At 42.2% G+C, this 21,912-nt stretch overlaps 1 long non-coding RNA gene across 1 annotated transcript in view; it reads right to left on the reverse strand.

Annotated features, from left to right (window-relative positions):
* LOC116660874 overlaps positions 1-21,912 on the reverse strand; it is a 128,116-nt gene that overhangs the window by 14,713 nt on the left and 91,491 nt on the right. Inside the window, exon 7 of the long non-coding RNA XR_004316515.1 lies at positions 7,243-7,365. This is a non-coding gene — a long non-coding RNA (uncharacterized LOC116660874). The remainder of the gene's footprint in view (positions 1-7,242; positions 7,366-21,912) is intronic.

A 21,912-nucleotide genomic window follows, 5' to 3' on the forward strand; every position in this document is an offset into this window, starting at 1 on the left:
CTCAAGGGGCCGGCACCTCTCCTTCCAGACCTTTCCTGAGAGTCTAGAGCAGACGAGCTCTAGCTGGCTGCCCTCTGCACGCACCGATTTCCTCCCTGCGCCCACACCCCAGGCATCCCTCTGCCTTCCTTCCTCTGATAGAACCGTGTTGATACGTCCACTCTCTGTCCATGCCTCCCTTCCTCCAGCGGAATAAATGTGTGTGTCTTCCACGTACAACTGGAATTTGTTTTAACTGATCTTCACAACAGCCCTACCAATGAGTCACCACGCCCCATTTTATACATGCGGACACCAAGCCCCACAGCAGCGGGACCATCGGCACCGGGTCGCACCGCCTGTGCGTGGCGGGGAAGGGATGGGGGCCCGTGACCTTTTTCGTGGTACCACTCATCCAGCTCCACCCAAAGTGAGAGCTCCCCCTAAACCGCAAGAAGGTAAGACCAACGCGTTTAAGGGCTAACGCAAAGGACAAAAGGTGTGATTCCACAGACTTGGAGAAGAAGAGGGGGGGAGAGAGGGGCGGCCACTCCAAAGGGGTAAGAACCCAGTTTGGGAGCAGATGGAGGAAGAAATGTGCAGAAAGTGTTAGCGATCATTTACATAATTAAAAATCAATGATTTGTCTGCAGATCACATAATATTTAGGGCGAGGATTCATATAGGAAACATGGCCGAATTCAGCAACCGGAAAAAAAGACTGAGCACGCGAGGAGACGAAATCGTGCTTTCAGTCAAACAAGGTTTTCGGTGCAGACTTGCGAGAGGAGATATTTGACGCTGTTCCCTGCATCTTGCCACAGAAATGGCCTCAAACGCCCCGGATTATGTGCACTTTGATTTTATTCTGTGGTACGACTATGTTTTGTTCCAACCATTTACAGAGAAGCCGTTTAGAGCTGGAACAATCATGATTTTTGCCAACGTCCAGGGTGATTTAAAAGATTGTAAAATGCACATTGCTTTGATTCAGAGCTCTGAAAGGATTCAGATGCAAATCTCACACCTTTATAGAGCTGACTGATACGTAACAAAGGCTTTAGAGCACTTAGCACAGGGTGGAAAGAACTTGCACTTGACTTTCACAGGAGTGTTGCTGTGGTTTGCAGTTGAACATCTATGTCCCTGTTGTGGTCAAAGAGAGGTGAGCAGAAAACTGACACCCCAAGCAAGAAATCTCTGGTACAAATTTTGAAAATTTGAAGATGGGTTGATAAAAACATGATACGGTGCTCACAGGGCGTAGAGGGACCGTCAGGGTTAGGACTAGACCCCTGGACTGTTAAGCGTGAGGGGCTTCAGGACTGGACAGAGGAGAGGACAGGAGGATTATGCAGAGAGCATCACTGACGACCAGCTCCAGTGCGTGGAGGCCTTCCCCACACACCCAACCCAATGCTTACGCGCCAGCTGGGTGTCTCACAGTTCAGCTCAGTTCTGACGCTGTTGACCCGGAGATGGCGCCACAGGAAGGGCTCAGTCCTACAAGACACCCCCAGCGCACCTCAGGCACCATTGCAAGTCCAGGTCACCTGTCTATAAGGCAGGGGATCCTACCCCTACCCCTTGGGTGCAACTCATCTGCCAGGACGGCTCACAGAACTCAGTCTGCTCACTGGATTCCTGGTTTATTACAAAGGATATTAAAGGCTAGGAGTCAACAGCCAGAGACAGAGATACGCAGGGCGAGGTCCAAAACAAAGGAGCTTCTGTCCTTGTGGAGTTTTGGGACCCGGCATGGTGGTATGCGGACAAATTCTGGTTCCCCAACCTGGAAGCTCTTCAAACCCTATGCCTTTGGGTTCTTACAGAGGGTTCATTACGCAGGTATGAGTGAATAAATCATTGGGCATTGGTGATTGAGTCAACCTCCAGCCCCGCCCCCTTCCCAGGACGTCAGGGGGTGGGACTGAAAGTGCCAACCCTCTCTTCGTGTTTGGTTTCCTTGGCAACCAGCCCCCATCTTCAAGGGATTTCGAAAGTCACCTCAGTGACATAAACCCTGTAGATACTGGAAGGGGCTTATTATGAATAATAAGAGCCAGTTCACATTTACGGCACGGAAGGGATTTCAGGAACCGAGGAGAAAAACCAAATATTATAACAAGAGATGCTCCCATTGCTCTTACTACTCAGGAAATTCCAAGGGGCTGAGGGGCTGACAGCCAGGAACCATGTTGGGTTATATGCCGACGCCAACCCCGAGGGAAGCTGGGAAATCGCACACTCACTAATGTTTCCCATCTCTGCAGCGCGAGAAGTGCTCTTCCAGGAAGGTCGAAGGGAACTTGCAGCCGAGAAGCTCAGCCACAGCATCACTCGTGTGAGTTACAGGGAAGGAAAAAAACTTAGTGGTTAAAAGCTTGGGCTTTGGAGACAGTCCCTGCCAGTTTTAAATTCTGATTTCTCAATCCAGTATCCTTATGACCTTGGGAAAATTACCCTGTGCCTCAGTGTCTACACCTGTGAAATAGGGTAAGATTAGAAGTTAGCTCATAGGGTTGTCGTGAGAGTTTAAGTTGACCTAAAATTGCACAGTCATCGTCCTGGTGCCCAGCAATAGATGTTATAGGCAAAAACAGAGTGAGGAGAGAAACTGAGCATTTGTGAGCACTTGTGTCATGCATGGAGTGCAAGGATGTCACTATAATCACCATCATCACCATCACCACCAACATCACCACCACCATCACCACTATCATCATCACCACCATCACCACCACCACCATCACCACCATCATCACCACCACCATCACCACCATCATCATCACCTCCATCATCATCACCATCATCACCACCATCATCATCACCATCACACCATCATCATCACCATCATCACCACCATCATCATCTCAATAATCCTTTGAGAAGTAATGTGACCCTCCAGTGTCATGTACCTGGGACATCAGGCTCAGAGTGCACACAGAATGAATACTGATGGAGGAAAGGGCAGCTAAGATCAGTAGAGAGAAAAAGAATTAAAGGTTTTTATTAGTCTGTTTACTAGACACAGTAGATAAATGATCTTAAGAGCAAAGAGTAGGCGATGGAAAATTCCAACTGGAGATGCAAACACACATTCTGATTAGACTGAATGAGCAGATAAGCCGTTGGTTTTAAATGATTTTAAAAAAACCAACATCTGTGTGCTCAAGCCTGTATTTATCAGATGTGCCCTAAAAGAAAATGTGATGGAAAAAACCCCAACTGATATAATCCCAAATTAACTGAGTTAAAAGAAACAATGGATTATATTTTTACATCTTTCTGTTAAGCTAATAGGGCAATTACATTTAATACTTCTAATTTTCAAAAATTAATTTAAAGCAAATTATCTCCACTTAAGTAGACATAATAATAGAATCAAGCTAATAGAGTTTATTTTGAGAATGCAATAGGTATTTATACCACTGCTTATGGTTTATGTTAAGTGCTGTGTAAGTACGCTGTTATCACTATTATTAATAAATTATTTTAATTTGGTTGTAAGTTCAGAATCCATTTGCTCTTAACCCTTGAAGGGCTTTTAAATGGTCGGGTTATTTTCAGGAGCTCCGAGAAACAGATCGTTTAGAGACGCGGTGGCATTCATATCTGTAGACATCTGTATTTCCAATCCCTGAATAAGGTGTCCATTGCAATGCTGACAACAAAAGGCAAGACATAGCACCCTCTAGTCTGTTGGTCCAGAAGGACCCCACTGACATCTATTTCCTGATAGTTTTTCATTAAGGGCATCCTTGCCAAGAGGAAAAAAAACCCATACAATTTACATATACTATATATGTATATATATAATATATGTTTTTAAACTTAAAAAATTAAATATATAAAATATTTCCACATATATATACAGAGAGGGAGAAACTTAAATACACATAGAACCAAATACACTAGCAAGCAAGGCTTTACTTTTGGAAGATGAATAGAGAGATATAATTGATTTGTTTTTTACTAAAAAAAAATAGGGTAAATGAGTTTTTCTAAATTTACATGTGGTGTTTTGGGGGGTGGTGATTCCATGACCTTCCATTTCATTTTTAAGTAAACGGATTTATTGAGACGGACTGCATACACCATGCAACTCACCCAATTAAAGGACACAATTCAGTGTTTCTTAGTATATTTTTGAAGTTGTGCAACCAAGACCACAATCTACTTTTAGAATATATTCAGCCCCCCAATGAAAATCTCATACCCATTGTCAGTCCCTCCTGAGTCCCCCCTGAGTCCCTCCTGAGTCCCCCCTGAGTCCCTCTGGTTCCCTGCAAACATAAATCGACTTTCTACCGCTAGCGATCTGCCTAACCTCGACATTTTGTGTAAACAGGATAATACAGGCTGCGGTCTTTCGTGACTGGCTTCTTTCACGTCCCGGGATGTTGTAAGGTCCTTCTATGCTGTTGCAGGGGTCAGTACCACACTTCTTTTTAGCACCAGATAACATTCCCCTGGAGGGACATCTGACATTTTGCTTATCCATTCATCGCTTGATGGACATTGGGGCTGTTTCCACTTTTTGGCGAGTCTGAATAGGGCGTGGTGTGGGTGTGGTTGTCCCTTCTCATCTGTCTTGTTGTCTTTTTTTTTTTTTTTAACATTTTTTATTGATTTATAATCATTTTACAATGTTGTGTCAAATTCCAGTGTTCAGCACAATTTTTCAGTTATTCATGGACATATACACACTCATTGTCACATTTTTTTCTCTGTGAGTTATCATAACATTTTGTGTATATTTCCCTGTGCTATACAGTGTAGTCTATTCTACAATTTTGAAATCCCAGTCTATCCCTTCCCACCCTCCACCCCCCTGGTAACCACAAGTCTGTATTCTCTGTCTGTGAGTCTATTTCTGTCCTTTATTTACGCTTTGTTTTGTTTGTTTGTTTGTTTTGTTTTTGTTTTTTAGATTCCACATATGAGCGATCTCATATGGTATTTTTCTTTCTCTTTCTGGCTTCCTTCACTTAGAATGACATTCTCCAGGAGCATCCATGTTGCTGCAAATGGCATTATGTTGTTGGTTTTTATGGCTGAGTACTATTCCATTGTATAAATATACCACTTCTTCTTTATCCAGTCACCTGTTGATGGACATTTAGGCTGTTTCCATGTTTTGGCTATTGTAAATAGTGCTGCTATGAACATTGGGGTGCAGGTGTCATCCTGAAGTAGATTTCCTTCTGGATACAAGCCCAGGAGTGGGATTCCTGGGTCATATGGTAAGTCTATTCCTAGTCTTTTGAGGAATCTCCACACTGTTTTCCATAGTGGCTGCACCAAACTGCATTCCCACCAGCAGTGTAGGAGGGTTCCCCTTTCTCCACAGCCTCTCCAGCATTTGTCATTTGTGGATTTTTGAATGACAGCCATTCTGACTGGTGTGAGGTGATACCTCATTGTAGTTTTGATTTGCATTTCTCTGATAATTAGTGATATTGAGCATTTTTTCATGTGCTTTTTGATCATTTGTATGTCTTCCTTGGAGAATTGCTTGTTTAGGTCTTCTGCCCATTTTTGGATTGGGTTGTTTATTTTTTCTTATTGAGTCGTATGAGCTGCTTATATATTCTGGAGATCAAGCCTTTGTCGGTTTCACTTGCAAAAATTTTCTCCCATTCCGTAGGTTGTCTTCTTGTTTTATTTCTGGTTTCCTTTGCTGTGCAGAAGCTTGTAAGTTTCCTTAGGTCCCATTTGTTTATTCTTGCTTTTATTTCTTCTAGGAGAAAATTTTTGAGATGTATGTCAGATAATGTTTTGCCTATGTTTTCCTCTAGGAGGTTTATTGTATCTTGTCTCATGTTTAAGTCTTTAATCCATTTTGAGTTGATTTTTGTATATGGTGTAAGGGAGTGTTCTAGCTTCATTGTTTTACATGCTGCTGTCCAGTTTTCCCAACACCATTTGCTGAAGAGACTGTCTTTATTCCAATGTATATTCTTGCCTCCTTTGTCAAAGATGAGTTGACCAAAAGTTTGTGGGTTCATTTCTGGGCTCTCTATTCTGTTCCATTGGTCTGTATGTCTGTTTTGGTACCAATACCATGCTGTCTTGATGACTGTAGCTCTACAGTATTGCCTGAAGTCTGGGAGAGTTATTCCTCCAGCCTCTTTCTTTCTCTTCAGTAATGCTTTGGCAATTCTAGGTCTTTGATGGTTCCATATGAATTTTATTATGATTTGTTCTAGTTCTGTGAAATATGTCCTGGGTAATTGGATAGGGATTGCATTAAATCTGTAGATTGCCTTGGGCAGTGTGACCATTTTAACAATATTGATTCTTCCAATCCAAGAGCATGGGATATCTTTCCATTTTTTAAAGTCTTCTTTAATTTCCTTCATCAATGGTTTATAGTTTTCTGTGTATAATTCTTTCACCTCCTTGGTTAGGTTTATTCCCAGATATTTTATTACTTTGGGTGCTATTTTAAAGGGGATTGTTTCTTTACTTTCTTCTTCTGTTGATTTATCGTTAGTGTAAAGAAATGCAACTGATTTTTGAACGTTAATTTTCTTTAGACTACTTTTCTCCTCTGATGACTGAAATAACTACACTTACCCACCACGGGTAGGATTTCTTACCCGTAAGTTTTAGTCTTTAAAAGCTTCTAATTGACTGCCCACATTAAATTTCTACCAATTACAGTCAAGTGAATGAAAAGCGAATGAATTATTCTCAAAATCGCATCAGTAGGGTGCATTCCATTTTTTATTCCGTGGCACTTTTTCAATGTTGAAAGTAGTAGATACGGTCAGACATAATTGAAATCTTTGCCTGTCTGTGTCTCTAAATAATGAAAATCTTCTCAAGTGTCTTCACCTGGTAATATTTAATTAAAAATATTGTGATGATTCACTCGTTTGGTTTCGTGCCTTCTAATTCTCCTCAGAGACTACAACAAAAGGATGAATTTTCTATGAACACGCAGCCTCAAACTCAATAAAGTAGAACTGAGCCACATTACAAAAGGCTCTTCTTCACTGAAATGAGAGACGAGACCTTTCCAATGGTGCTGCCCCCGCGAGCAAACCCAGGGTGTCCTTGACACAGGTCTCAGTGCCCCATCCCCGCCCAGCGCCCCCACCTGCTGAAATGCCGCAGGAAGGGGGGCCCGGAGGGGTGGCTGGAATGAGGATGGATTTGCTTTCTCCCGGGTCAGCAGGGTGCGGACTGACCCAACGCGCCATCTTGAGATGCAAATGTGGACAGAAAATCAGGTGGACCCCGAAGTCACTTTACCTTCTCAGTGCTGTGATCCAGGAGGGAAAATCCAGGACACTCTGTGCGACAGGTGTCCTCTCCTAAGCACCCAGGACCAAGGGGCTTCGTGCAACTTTATGGAAGGAGATCTGGCCAAGCAACCTGGTGAGAAAATACAGTTTAAGAAAATCAACATAGCGACCATAAGGGGTTGGAGAAAAACAGTGCCTCGCCCCTCACATCGCCTTCTCATCAGTCCTTAATGAATACTTGCTCCTGTTCCCCGTCAGCAGCAGGTGTTTGGAGAGGTCAGTTGGTGGTAAATGTGGTCTGTGCTGAGATCACAATGACTGAATACTGTGGGGTCTGGTCATGTGTCCTGCAGGTTTGTGGGGAATCGAGTGAAAACAGAGGAGGTGCTCTGTGTGCCCTCAGGATGTGGCCGCTGGCCTTTGGGCGACATAGTGGCCTACTTAGAGGGGACCTGTCAGGATGTCTGCTTGAACCCAGCCCTATTCCCTGGAGACTCAGGCCAGCGAGTCCCTGTGCAGACTTTCCAAGTCTGCTGCTTCAGAGATGCTTCTGCGCTGTGTCCCTTCCCCAGCTCTTAACTCCTGAATTCTTTTCCGTGGCTCTGAGCAAAGTCAACCGCTGCCCCTCACTTGTTATCTTCTAGAGTGCAAGTGGGTTTTTTTTTGCTTCAGCCCAATTAATTTAGCTGGCGGCTTTTATATTTTAATTAAAGTGGCAGTTTTCATAAATATTCGTCAAACACAAATAAGTTTCCAGGGTCAGCAGGCCATGTGCCAGGAAAGAAAGACAGAGATATTTTCCCTTCCCTGGAGTGGGCTCACACTCATGAATACATAAGCAGCTCTCCAAACTTAGAAGTCTAGCGCTCGTGCGTTTGTTTTATAAGAACTTGTTGAGGGCCAGTAGGTGTGAGGTGTGTGGATGGACCTGGATTGAACAAGACATCTACGTCTGCCTACATAACTGTCTGCACATCTGCCCTCCTACCTGTGGTCCAGCTGCGCCTACAGTTACATCCATAACTCCCTCTCAGCATGTGTGTATCCGAGACACGTAAATACACAAATACACACGTATACACATTCATGGACATACGTGTATATGCATAGATGTGGAACATGTACGTGTGTATATAAAGTCGTGGACTGAAAAAAAATGCACAACCTAAAGGCTGAGAATTACGTTTTATTCAGTGGCCTTGCAGAGAACTTGAGCTTGAGAGGCAGCCTCTCAGATGGCTCTGAAGAGGTAAGGGAGGAGCCAGGAGATGTAGGACATTTTGAAAAACATAAACAAAAACAAAACAAAACCCCCAAGTAGTCAGATTATCTAAAGATTACTGTTTATTAAAGAAGAAAGACATCTCAAGTTAATGTCAATGAATTTAGGGCTTCCTATGTATGGGAAGATGCAAGACTCTGGACTTGTTCAAATCATTCCTTTGATCTGCACCTTAACTATCTACGGCCAGTATTCTGTTTCCTCCATCATGAATCCCCTCGGGGTGCTTAGTCGGAGAAGGGGGAGAGGGCTGCAGTGGCCACAGCATCCTTTGTTTCCTGATACAGCTGAGACGTTCTTCATCCACGGAATGCACAGTTAGAGGAGAGGAAACAGCTCTATAAACACACAGGACGAAGTGTTAGCCGTGGCAGAATGACAGCCATTCTTCTGCATGTTCATCCATTCTGTTAGTCAGGACAAGCGAGGTTTTGCTGTACAACAAATTGCCCCGCACCCACATTTTAATGACTTACAGCAAGCGCAGCATTATAACTCACATGGGACACAGAGAGGAACTTTCATAAACAGGTTTTGCAGGTTCCCTCCCATCTACACACTGAGTTCATACTGTAATTATCTATTAAGATATCTCCCTGTTTAGAGTAGGTCCCTGTCTGCACTCTTTTAGGCAGCTAGGGGGAAGGTCAAAGGTCTTCCTGAGTCTTTTGGGTTTTGATAGTTTTCAGCTCAAAATAATCCACAAGCCAAAGAGACATTTTGGGGGTGGTAAATTTTGCTCCCCTGCAGAAAGAAAGAAGGAGAGAGAGACATTGGGAGAACCTCCTCTCCAGTCCCCTCCCCACCGGCCCTGCCCCAGAATCTCTGAAGCATCAGAGAGAAGAGAAGTGTTAGTAAAATCGGACAGTCTCCACGAACCGACCATTCCCACCTCCAGCACGGAACAAAGGAGGGTATCAAGGCGTCACTTTGTTTAAGTCCTGGCCTTTCTAAAGTGGCTGCTTGAAAGCAATTCTATCTTCCTTCCTGTGACCGGGTTGAAAAACCCAAGCAGAATACGTTTGGAGCAGCTCATTAGAAGGGACCGTGAGTTTTGTGCAAGTCAGCTGACCCACTGCCACTAATCAAGGGAGGCTGAGACTTTCGATCTGGATGGAAACCGAAAGGATGAAGACACCCCAGCATTAGTTCAGAGAGAACCCTGGGTTTAATTGATGTCACCAGTTTGAAACATGCAGCGATGTGTATTAAGGAAAGAGGAGTTTTGCTCAGCGTGGGTAAGATTTTTTTCTCCCAATGGATACTAACAACATTGCTCACTGATGAATTCCAGCCATTTAATTTGTTCCTTTAAGTAACACGCACACACATACTGTTGGCTTCCCTATTCCGAAGCACTGTGTGATCCCTTTAGACATGCCGGGAAGGAAAGGGCCTTAGTCTGTCGAAGTTAGTGAAGCTTAGTGACTAAGCGACTGATTGAGGGCAACGGAGCAAAGGACTCCGCGTGACTGAACCATTCTGCAACCGAGCAGGACCTTCTGGGGCCTTCCGGGGACCTGGGGTGGGGTCTGTTCCTCGGAAAGGCCCCGCAGGGTCCTGCTCAGTGTCAACATTTGGTGATCAGAAGTCTTAGAAACAGAACAGAGGATTCTGTGAGTAGACAGAACACAGGAAGAGCATTTTCCTTAAAACACTGATCCGTATATACATTCCTTTTCGTATTCTTTTCCATTATAGGATACTCCGAGGTATTGAATCTAGCTCCCTGTGCTGTAGAGTAGGGCTTGCTGTTTATCTGTTTTACATACAGCAGTGTATTATCTGCTAACCCCAATATGTATTTATGTATAACTGAACCGCTATGTGTGCACCACAAATGAGCACAACATCGTGAACCGACTCTACTTCAATCAATCAATCACGCAACCAATATATATCAATCTCCCTCTCTCTCTACATATATATATATATATACACACACATACACACATATAAAATGCTAAAAAAAACACCCACAGCAGCTCCCTGGTGCCAGGCTGCGAAGGAGGCTGAGCCTCCCACCTGTTCCCTCCTCCTCCGAGATGAAGGAAACCCCCAGTTGCTCGTCCTCGGGGCCTTTTAATTAATTGACCATCTTGACTTTTTATTTGTCAACCCCACATAATTAGCTTCATTTGGCTTCCTAGCTGCCCGATGGAACGTGCGAGAGAATTAACTCATTAAACTAATAAATCCATTATTACGGTTTGTTTACTTCCCTCGAGGCTTTGAGGAGCACTTGCTGGTTTTCAAATAATTAGTTACATGGCGAATTATAGAAAAGACCCTGGTTGGGGGGGTGGGGAACGTAGACTGTGCATCACACCGGGGTCACTTCCGCAGAGTCCCAGACTTCGGGGGCTTGCTGGTTCTGCACCTGTAAGAGTTTTCTCAGGACACGAGGGCCAGGGACAAAGGTCGCACGTGGATCTCAGGTGTAAAATGACGAGTCACAGAAATTAGACCAGGTGTCGTTCTCCAAGCTCCTCGATGCCTTTGTCTCCACGGTCCACCAGATGTTTGATTTTGAAAAAGTTAATTAATGTGTCCCGGCCTCTGAATCGTCCTCTTTGAAATGCAGACGAAATGGAGCATCCAGGGGTGGGCGGATGGTTGAGTCCAATCACCGGTGTCTGGTCCATCTTTGAAACTCAATCTGGGGTCACCTGCAGGATTCTCAGGTGCAGAAAAGGTGTCAGAAAATTAACACATCACTGAAGCAGCAGCAGCTTTTCAGGGATGGAGAGATGCTACTGGATAGAAGGTTAATACTGTTTTCATTACAGGAGGGTATGTATCTATTCCTGAAAAGGTGTCACTAAATTACTATGAAAACAGGGGGCAGTTTAGAGTCAAAGGAATATATTCTATTCTTGGTTCTCTCCGTTCACAGCCACAGGCTTGCACACTCGAATCCCCGTCATGCTGGCGTGCGAAGACGCGAGTAATCGTGTCTAGAAAACTTTGATTATTGTAGAGACACTGAACCACTGATTTGGCTGGTAAGTTCTCACCTGCAATAACTTTTGAGAGGACCATTTGTATAAAACTGGGAATTTGGAGCCTTATTACAGGCGTTAGAAACATTTGTTTGTTTGTTTTTTCAGAAAAAAGAACAAAGTAGTGTGCAGTGATAAATGCCGGGATTTGGTCCTTGAATGTCTGGCTCTTTTACAGCTCAATTCGGGATAAAGGCTGGTGATGCTAATTTCTAACATAAAATTCCATCTGAGCTTAGACAGGCGATAGTGTTTGCTTCACTTAGGATGCTCCTTTATTACTAGACTATAATTGTAACAAACGGGGTACTTAGGCTGCCTTTATGGAAGCAACAATCATAGCAATAATAAAAAAAACGCAGTCATACCGCCTTCACTTAACCCCTGCCTTGGAGTATGTTTTACAGGAAGGTGTTGGGAGCCTTGGGGCTGAAGGCAATCAACGAGGTTCCTACGAAATGACCCAGGAGACATAAAGAAAGGCGGCCATGAAAGGAAGGATTTGGTTCCACGTGGAGGTTCTTTTTTATTTTGTTGACAGTCACATTTTACCTCCTGCTAACAAATAATCAGCTCTCCCATTTCTCCCAGAGCTCGAGGTGCCAGTAACCCAGCAGTGGGTGGGTGGGGCTTATTTCAGATACTCAAGAAAAGAAGGACCATAAAAGCACATCAGTAAAATTAAAAAGAATAAAAGCATAAAAATTAATTTAAAAACAAAAAATCAAGAAATAAACCACATTAAGTCAATGATACTTCAGTTTTATTTTTGTTGGTTTTATGGGTTTTTTTGTTTGTTTCTTTTCAAGGTCATGGATGCTATTTCAGGATCCCACTTGGATGGTGGGTTTGGATCTTAGTTTACAAATTCAGGTTTGGGAGAATTTCCCCCCAAATCATCATTTTTGTTCTACGTTTCACCTTCATTCCTCTCCTGAGCCCCGAGTCATCCAGGACGGCAGGAAATCCACCCCAGCCCGCCCAGGGTCGCCTTCATTCCTTCTCTGAGTCTGTGTCTAAGGATCGGAGAGCTGGCTGAGACACCTGGCCCTCGAGTCGTCTGAGACAGCAGACGCTCTTTCTGCCAGAGCTAGGATGTAAGTCCTGCCCTGACTCCAAAACTCACGCCACTGTCTGTCCCCCATCTCTGCACACACGGGGAGTCTGATTTGATCCAAGCAGAAGCAGCAGCCAGTGCAAACTGGTTCTGTTGCCTTTCCCCAACATCCACGCACTGAAAGTCTCCTGTCCTCCTGAGCTTCTGTGTGGAAAGTGTGAGTTTCAGTAGAGATATGGAGAGAAAAACCCAAAGGAGATCTCCAGAAATTATATATATATGATATAAATACATGATATATATGATATAATATATGATATAATATATGATATAATATATATTATATTATATTATATATGATATATGATATCTGATATAATATATATGATATATGCCATGATATATGATATAATATATGATATTATATAATATATGATATTACATCATATATACAATCTCAAAAAGATCACTTAAAGATAACACTGATGTTTTTATCTTGGTGGAGGGATTCTGTACAATAATGACTTTACTCTGTAATTGTGGGCTGTCTTCCCAATTTTCTCTAATGAACGTTTGTATGAAAATAGGCATTTACGTAATGGGAAATGCATCGCCATTGTCACACTTAACAAGTGTCCTAATATTTGGCAGCTGTTACACATCTTACCCCAGGCTGCACAAGAGCAGAGCAGTTGACGCCTGCAGAATTCTCTAGAGGTGAAATAGCAAACTGGTGTCGGCTGCCACGCACACTCCCCTGTAGGTGGTGTTTGTTTTCACGTGATGAGAGGGATTCAGAGAGCAGAGCCGGGTCAGAGAGTCATGATCGACTAGTGATGTCTGCTATGAATATAAGTCGGGTAAACGTGGTTTGCCTCTATGTATGTACTGCCCCCAATTTACAACATCGTGGTAAGATAATAGTGATTAAACGTCTGTACTGATGTTGTCAAAGTAAACCTAAATCATTTTTGTTTCACAGAAAAACTCCAGATTAACAGAATCCACGCAAAGCCAGTAATGAGACTTTCCTACCATAAATCCTCCCCACCCCGAGTCTAACACGGGTACCACCAGACACCAGAGCTGGTGCCACCCAGGGACTGCCGGGTGCGTTAGAAGTGAATAACGCATCTCTTGTTATCTCTGTATAAATAACACTAAAGGCAATATTAAAAATACAACCGCATATGTATTTATATATGCAAATCATGTTTCCCAAAAAAATAAATTGGGAAATTAAACTCATCGGCTCAACCTTAAGCTAAAAATTGCATGATTAATCCTTATTTTGTTTTCCTTTAAGCAAAGTGCAGACTCAAAAATTTGACTCTGGTAGGGTTCTAAGTGAATTGCTTAAGGAAAGCAATACTTTTAATTTTGTCACTTTCGCATGGCAGAGAAGCAATTTGGTTACCTAATTACATGTGATTTCACATAGACTAATTTATTTCCTCCTATTTAAATGATGCTATATTATCCTTCGAAATTGCCTTTTTTACAGCATTATTGATTTGTAATTCACATATAATAAACTCTATATATCGACAGCATGCAGTTTGAAAAACTTTGACATGTTTGTATCCATTAAACACTACCACAGGGGCTTCCGGGAGAAGATGGCGGAGTAGAAGGACGCTCGCAGGTCACCCTCTCCCACAAATACACCAAGACCCACATCTACAGACCCACTCAGCCAACCAGAGCACCTGTGGAACTCCGACAGAACATCGCCCTCTTCAAAAGATAAAGACGCCAAAAATCTGGTAGGAGAAAAAGAAAAAAGAAAGCACAAAAGGCAAAGCAGCGCGGGACGGGTCCCGCGGGGAGGGAGCGGCAAAGGAGGACTGGCGCTTGCTCGCTGGGTCTCCCCTCTCCAACTGAGAGGCCAGCGGGACGGAGGGGGAGCCTCCGAGGCTCGGATCTGTACAGAGCAGCCCTTGACTGACAGAACTAAGTTAAACGGGCACAGAGGGTCCCCCCAACACCCAGCCTGAGACGCGGGCTGGCAGCGGCGGGCAGGGCCAGGCTGCCCAAGCCGGGCGGAGGACGGGGGCGGCTGCACGGAGGCAACCCTGGGGGACTACAAGGGGCTGCGCGCCGTGGCTGTGGGTGCACAGGGCAGAACAACCTGGGCCCTCCATAAAACAGCAAGGTTGATGTGCTCTCGGGGGAAGGGTGCGCACCCCCATCTCTGAAAACCCGCGGAAAGTTTTCGGGGGAAGAGAGGCGGGGCTCAGGCACAGCCGCCATATCCTCCGCGCTGAGCACTCAGGCGGGGGGGGGGGGGGGGTAACGAAACCTGCATCCGCACCGAAGGGCTCAGCAGCCTCGAAGGGCTCAGCAGCCTCAAAGGCCAGACTGAGACTGGCCTGCAGCCCGGGGCAGACAGGATCCTTCCATCCTGGTCCCTCAGAGAACTTGCTCCACAAAGACAAACAAGGAGCTGGGTTCTGGCTCGGAGCAGGGACAGGGCTGTCCCTCCGTCTTCCCCGAGCCCACCTGCAGAGCGCCGACCAGGGCGGAGCACGCAGCCGCACAGAGCAGCGGAGCTACCGGCGGGGCAGGTAGAGCGAGAGCGGCCCCCCCGCCTTTCGGGCAGGAACACAGCCCCTGACCGAGGTGCTGGGAGGGGGCACGACCCGCCCTCCTACCCGGCCAGTCTGCAATATCTGACTGCGGCATCCGGAGGGGCAGCGACCCGCCCGCCCACAGCAGAGAGCTGCACCTGACCCAGTGTTAGGAGGAGGCGCGCTCTGCTTGCCGACAGGTGCTGGGAGCAGCACAGAAGAGGGCGCCAACGGAGGGCCTCTGAAAACAGCAAGCTGAGCTTCCAAAACAGGACGAAGACAGAAAGACTTCACATTAAAAGCACACAGGCTCCAGGAGAACACCGACAACCCCCCCCCCCTTTTTTTTTAAATCTGTTTTTACCTGTTCTATTTTCTATTACTCTCTTAATCTTTACTTCTTAATTCATTTCTATTTCTCTTGGGTTTTGATGTCCTTCTATTGATTAGACACAGGTTTCAAATACATCTATTCATCTCCCCCCCCCCTTTTTTTGTAAAGGTTTTAAAAGGACGTCTCAACCTGATTAATACTCTGCTTCAACTCACTCTTCTATTATTCATTATACACTGTTTTCAAACCCTCTTTCTCCCTTCTTTTAAAATTCTTTCTCTCTCATTTTTTTTTCTTTTTTTCCTAAGTTCTATTCCTAAATAGGCATTAGATAGATAAACTCCTTAAGGACCAAAATAAACAACTGACACTCCATAAACCACAGTGCCAGAGAGGTATGAGCAAGATGAAGAAGCAGAAAAACCTTTCCCAATTAAAAGAACAAGAGAAATCCCCTGAAAGAAAGATCAACGAAATAGACATCGATAGCCTACTAGATCAAGATTTCAAAAAAGGAGTGATCGAATTGCTGAAGGAATTAAAAGAGATAGTGTTTACAGATATAAAATATGTCAAAAGTGAAATTGAAGCTATAAAGAAGAGCCAAGTAGAATGGGTAAACTCATTGACAGAGATGAGGAATGATCTAATAGCTGTGCAAAGCCGACTAGATAATGCAGAGGAACGAATTAGTGATCTAGAAGACAGGGCAATAGAAAGCACCCATTCAGAAGAACTACAAGAGAAGCAAATAAAAAATAATGAAAATAGCATAAGGGACCTATGGGATAATATAAAGCGTCCCAATCTTCGCATAATAGGGGTCCCAGAAGGAGAAGAAAGATCAAAGGGGATTGAAAAGGTTTTTGAAGAAATCATGACTGAAAACTTCCCAAACTTAAAGAAGGAATCAGATATCCAAGTACAGGAAGCTCAGAGGGTCCCAAACAGGAAGAACCCAAATAGACCCACACCAAGACATATCATAATCAAGATGGCCAGAGTCAAGGATAAAGAAATGATTCTAAAGGCAGCAAGAGAAAAGCAAAGAGTAAGTTACAAGGGAACCCCCATAAGGCTCTCAGCTGATTTCTCTACACAAACACTACAGGCCAGAAGGGAGTGGCAAGATATATTCAAAGCCCTGAATGAAAAAAGATGCAGCCTAGGATCCTTTATCCAGCAAGGCTATCCTTGAGGATAGAAGGAGAAATAAAGAGTTTCACAGACAAAAAAAAGCTGCAGGAGTTTAGCAACACTAAACCCATGCTAAAAGAAATATTGAAAGGGCTATTCTAAATAGAAAAGCAGCAGGATGCTATAGAAATGAGAAACACACAACTGGAAAGGTGATAACTCATGAATTACAAATAAAGTAAACATGAAATTATAAAAGAAGACATACAAATCACTGAGAGTGGGAGAGGGAGGCAGGGAAATATAGAATATTTTTTTCTTTCATTTTTAAATTTTTTTAACAGTAGGATGGGTTTGAGATCATGTTACTATCAGTTTAATAAAAACAGTTATAGTAATGGGTTGATAGATTTACAAAAAAGGGTAACCACAAGCCAAAAATTTACAAAGGAGTCACAAAAATTAAATAAAGTCCATGATAATACAAAGGAAAATTACCAAACCACAAAAGGAAGAAGAAAGGAACAAAGAGGATATACCAATTCAACTGCAAAGATAAGTTCAAAATGGCAATAAACACACATCTATCATTAATTACTGTAAATGTTAATGGACTAAATGCTCCAGTCAAAAGACACAGAGTGGCAGACTGGATAATAAAGCAAGAACCTTCAATATGCTGCATACAAGAGACCCACTTTAGGGACAAGGACACATATAGATAGAGAGTGAAAGGATGGAAAAGGATATTCCATGCAAATGGAAAAGCCAAAAAAGCAGGTGTTGCAGTACTGATTTCAGACAAAATAGACTTTAAAACAAAGGCCATAAAGAAAAATAAAGAAGGACATTTTATAATGATTAAAGGAGTGATACATGATGAGGATATTACACTCGTTAATATATATGCACCCAATATAGGAGCACCTAAGTACATACAAGAATTACTAACAAAGATAAAGGGGGATATTGATGGGAATACAATCATAGTTGGAGATTTTAACACTGCATTAACGTCACTAGACAGATCTTCCAGACAGAAAATAAACAAGGCAACAGAGAAATTAAATACTACAATAGAAAAACTAGATTTGGTGGATATTTTCAGAGCATTACACCCCCCCAAAATAGGATATACATTCTTTTCAAGTGCACATGGAACATTTTCCAGGATCGATCATGTACTTGGGCACAAAAGAAACCTCAACAATTTTAAGAAGATAGAAATTATCTCAAGCATCTTTACTGACCACAATGCCATGAAACTGGGAATCAACAACAGAGAAACAAAGGAGAAAAAAAGGAAAGCATGGAGATTAAACAATATGTTATTGAAAAAACAATGGATCAATGAGGAAATCAAAGCTGAAATTAAAAAATACCTTGAGACAAATGATAATGAAAGCACAACCACTCAAAACCTATGGGACACAGCAAAGGCAGTGCTAAGAGGGAAGTTTATAGCGATACAGGCCTTCCTCAAAAAAGAAGAACAATCTCAAATAAACAATTTAACCTGAATGAATTAGAAAAAGAAGAACAAAAAGCCCCAAAAAGCAGCAGAAGGAAGGAAATAATAAAGATCAGAGAGGAATTAAATACAATAGAGATTAACAAGACCATAGAAAAAATCAACCAAACCAAAAGCTGGTTTTTTGAAAAAGTAAATAAAATCGACAAACCTCTGGCCAAACTCACAAAGAAGAAAAAAGAGAGAGCACAAATTAGCAAAATAACAAAGGAAAATGGAGAAATTACAACAAACAAAATAGAAATACAGAATATCATACGAGAATATTATGAAAAACTATATGGAACCAAACTGGATAACCTAGAGGAGATGGACAAGTTTCTGGAAACATACTGTCCACCAAAACTGAATCAAGAAGAATCTGAACACTTGAACAATCCGATCACTAGAAAGGAAATAGAAATAGCAATTAAAAACCTCCCTACAAATAAATGTCCAGGACCAGACGGCTTCACTGGGGAATTCTACCAAACATACAAAGAAGAACTCATACCAGTCCTTCTCAAACTCTTCCAGATGATTGAAAAGGGGGGAATACTCCCAAACTCATTCTATGAAGCCACCATCACCCTGATACCAAAACCAGGCAAAGACACTACAAAAAAAGAGAATTATAGGCCAATATCACTGATGAACATAGATGCCAAAATCCTCACCAACATTTTAGCAAATAGAATCCAACAACACATAAAAAAGATTATACATCATGACCAAGTGGGGTTCATCCCAGGGACACAAGGCTGGTTCAACATACGCAAATCAATCAGTGTAATACATCACATCAACAAGAGAAAGGACAAAAACCACATGATCATCTCAATCGATGCAGAAAAAGCATTTGATAAAATTCAACACCCATTTATGATAAAAACTCTCGCCAAAGTGAGTATAGAGGGAACATATCTCAACATCATAAAAGCTATATATGACAAACCTACAGCCAGCATAGTACTCAACGGTGAAAAACTCAAAAGCTTCCCACTAAAATCTGGGACAAGACAAGGATGCCTACTATCACCACTCCTATTCAACATAGTCCTGGAAGTCCTAGCCACAGCAGTCAGGCAAGAGAAAGAAATAAAAGGGATCCAAATTGGAAAAGAAGAGGTAAAAGTGTCATTATATGCTGATGACATGTTACTATATATAGAAAACCCTAAAAGGTCCACACAAAAGCTACTAGAGCTGATTGAAGAATTCAGCAAGATAGCAGGTTACAAAATTAACGTTCAAAAATCAGTTGCATTTCTTTACACTAACGATAAATCAACAGAAGAAGAAAGTAAAGAAACAATCCCCTTTAAAATAGCACCCAAAGTAATAAAATATCTGGGAATAAATCTAACCAAGGAGGTGAAAGAATTATACACAGAAAACTATAAACCATTGATGAAGGAAATTAAAGAAGACTTTAAAAAATGGAAAGATATCCCATGCTCTTGGATTGGAAGAATCAATATTGTTAAAATGGTCACACTGCCCAAGGCAATCTACAGATTTAATGCAATCCCTATCCAATTACCCAGGACATATTTCACAGAACTAGAACAAATCATAATAAAATTCATATGGAACCATCAAAGACCTAGAATTGCCAAAGCATTACTGAAGAGAAAGAAAGAGGCTGGAGGAATAACTCTCCCAGACTTCAGGCAATACTGTAGAGCTACAGTCATCAAGACAGCATGGTATTGGTACCAAAACAGACATACAGACCAATGGAACAGAATAGAGAGCCCAGAAATGAACCCACAAACTTTTGGTCAACTCATCTTTGACAAAGGAGGCAAGAATATACATTGGAATAAAGACAGTCTCTTCAGCAAATGGTGTTGGGAAAACTGGACAGCAGCATGTAAAACAATGAAGCTAGAACACTCCCTTACACCATATACAAAAATCAACTCAAAATGGATTAAAGACTTAAACATGAGACAAGATACAATAAACCTCCTAGAGGAAAACATAGGCAAAACATTATCTGACATACATCTCAAAAATTTTCTCCTAGAAGAAATAAAAGCAAGAATAAACAAATGGGACCTAATGAAACTTACAAGCTTCTGCACAGCAAAGGAAACCAGAAGTAAAACAAGAAGAAAACCTACGGAATGGGAGAAAATTTTTGCAAGTGAAACCGACAAAGGCTTGATCTCCAGAATATATAAGCAGCTCATACGACTCAATAAGAAAAAAAATAAACAACCCAATCCAAAAATGGGCAGAAGACCTAAACAAGCAATTCTCCAAGGAAGACATACAAATGATCAAAAAGCACATGAAAAAATGCTCAATATCACTAATTATCAGAGAAATGCAAATCAAAACTACAATGAGGTATCACCTCACACCAGTCAGAATGGCCGTCATTCAAAAATCCACAAATGACAAACGCTGGAGAGGCTGTGGAGAAAGGGGAACCCTCCTACACTGCTGGTGGGAATGCAGTTTGGTGCAGCCACTATGGAAAACAGTGTGGAGATTCCTCAAAAGACTAGGAATAGACTTACCATATGACCCAGGAATCCCACTCCTGGGCTTGTATCCAGAAGGAAATCTACTTCAGGATGACACCTGCACTGCAATGTTCATAGCAGCACTATTTACAATAGCCAAAACATGGAAACAGCCTAAATGTCCATCAACAGGTGACTGGATAAAGAAGAGGTGGTATATTTATACAATGGAATACTACTCAGCCATAAAAACCTGACAACATAATGCCATTTGCAGCAACATGGATGCTCCTGGAGAATGTCATTCTAAGTGAAGGAAGCCAGAAAGAGAAAGAAAAATACCATATGAGATCGCTCATATGTGGAATCTAAAAAACAAAAACAAAAACAAACAAACAAACAAAAACAAAGCGTAAATAAAGGACAGAAATAGACTCACAGACAGAGAATACAGACTTGTGGTTACCAGGGTGGTGGAGGGTGGGAAGGGATAGACTGGGATTTCAAAATTGTAGAATAGACTACACTGTATAGCACAGGGAAATATACACAAAATGTTATGATAACTCACAGAGAAAAAAATGTGACAATGAGTGTGTATATGTCCATGAATAACTGAAAAATTGTGCTGAACACTGGAATTTGACACAACATTGTAAAATGATTATAAATCAATAAAAAATGTTTAAAAAAAAAAAACACTACCACAGTCAAGATATTGAGCATCCCCCTTAGTTCCAAAAGTTACTTTATGTCCCTTTGTAATTCTTCCCTCCTACTCCAGGCAACCACTGATTGGCTGTCTGTCACTATAGATTAGTTTATATTTGCATAATTTTACATAACTGGAATCCCACTATGTAGTCATTTCAAAAAAACGCTTTCTTTCATTCAGAGTATTTGGTTATCCATTTATGCTACTGGATGTGGCAACTGCTCATTCCTTTTTTACTGCTGAGTAGTACTCCATCGTATGGATATACTACAGTGTATCTGTTTGTTGATGGACATTTAAGATGGCTCAAGTTTTCGGCTGTTGCAAGTAAATTTATGCTGTAATCATCCACATAAAATGAAAGCAGAATGTATGGACATGTGCTTTAATTTCTCTTGGGTAAATACTTTGGGGCAAGGAGAGCTAAGTCATAGGGAGGTGTTTATTTAACTTTTTAAAGAAACTGCCAAACTGTTTCCAAAGTATTCCAAAGAAATCACATTTTTATATCCCCACTAGGAGTGTTTCAGTTGCTCTGTAGCCTCTCCAATATTTTGTCCAGTCAACCTTTTTAACTTCAGCTATTCTAACAG

Source organism: Camelus ferus, chromosome 32, assembly GCF_009834535.1.
Source record: "Camelus ferus isolate YT-003-E chromosome 32, BCGSAC_Cfer_1.0, whole genome shotgun sequence".
Classification (NCBI taxonomy): Eukaryota; Metazoa; Chordata; class Mammalia; order Artiodactyla; family Camelidae; genus Camelus; species Camelus ferus.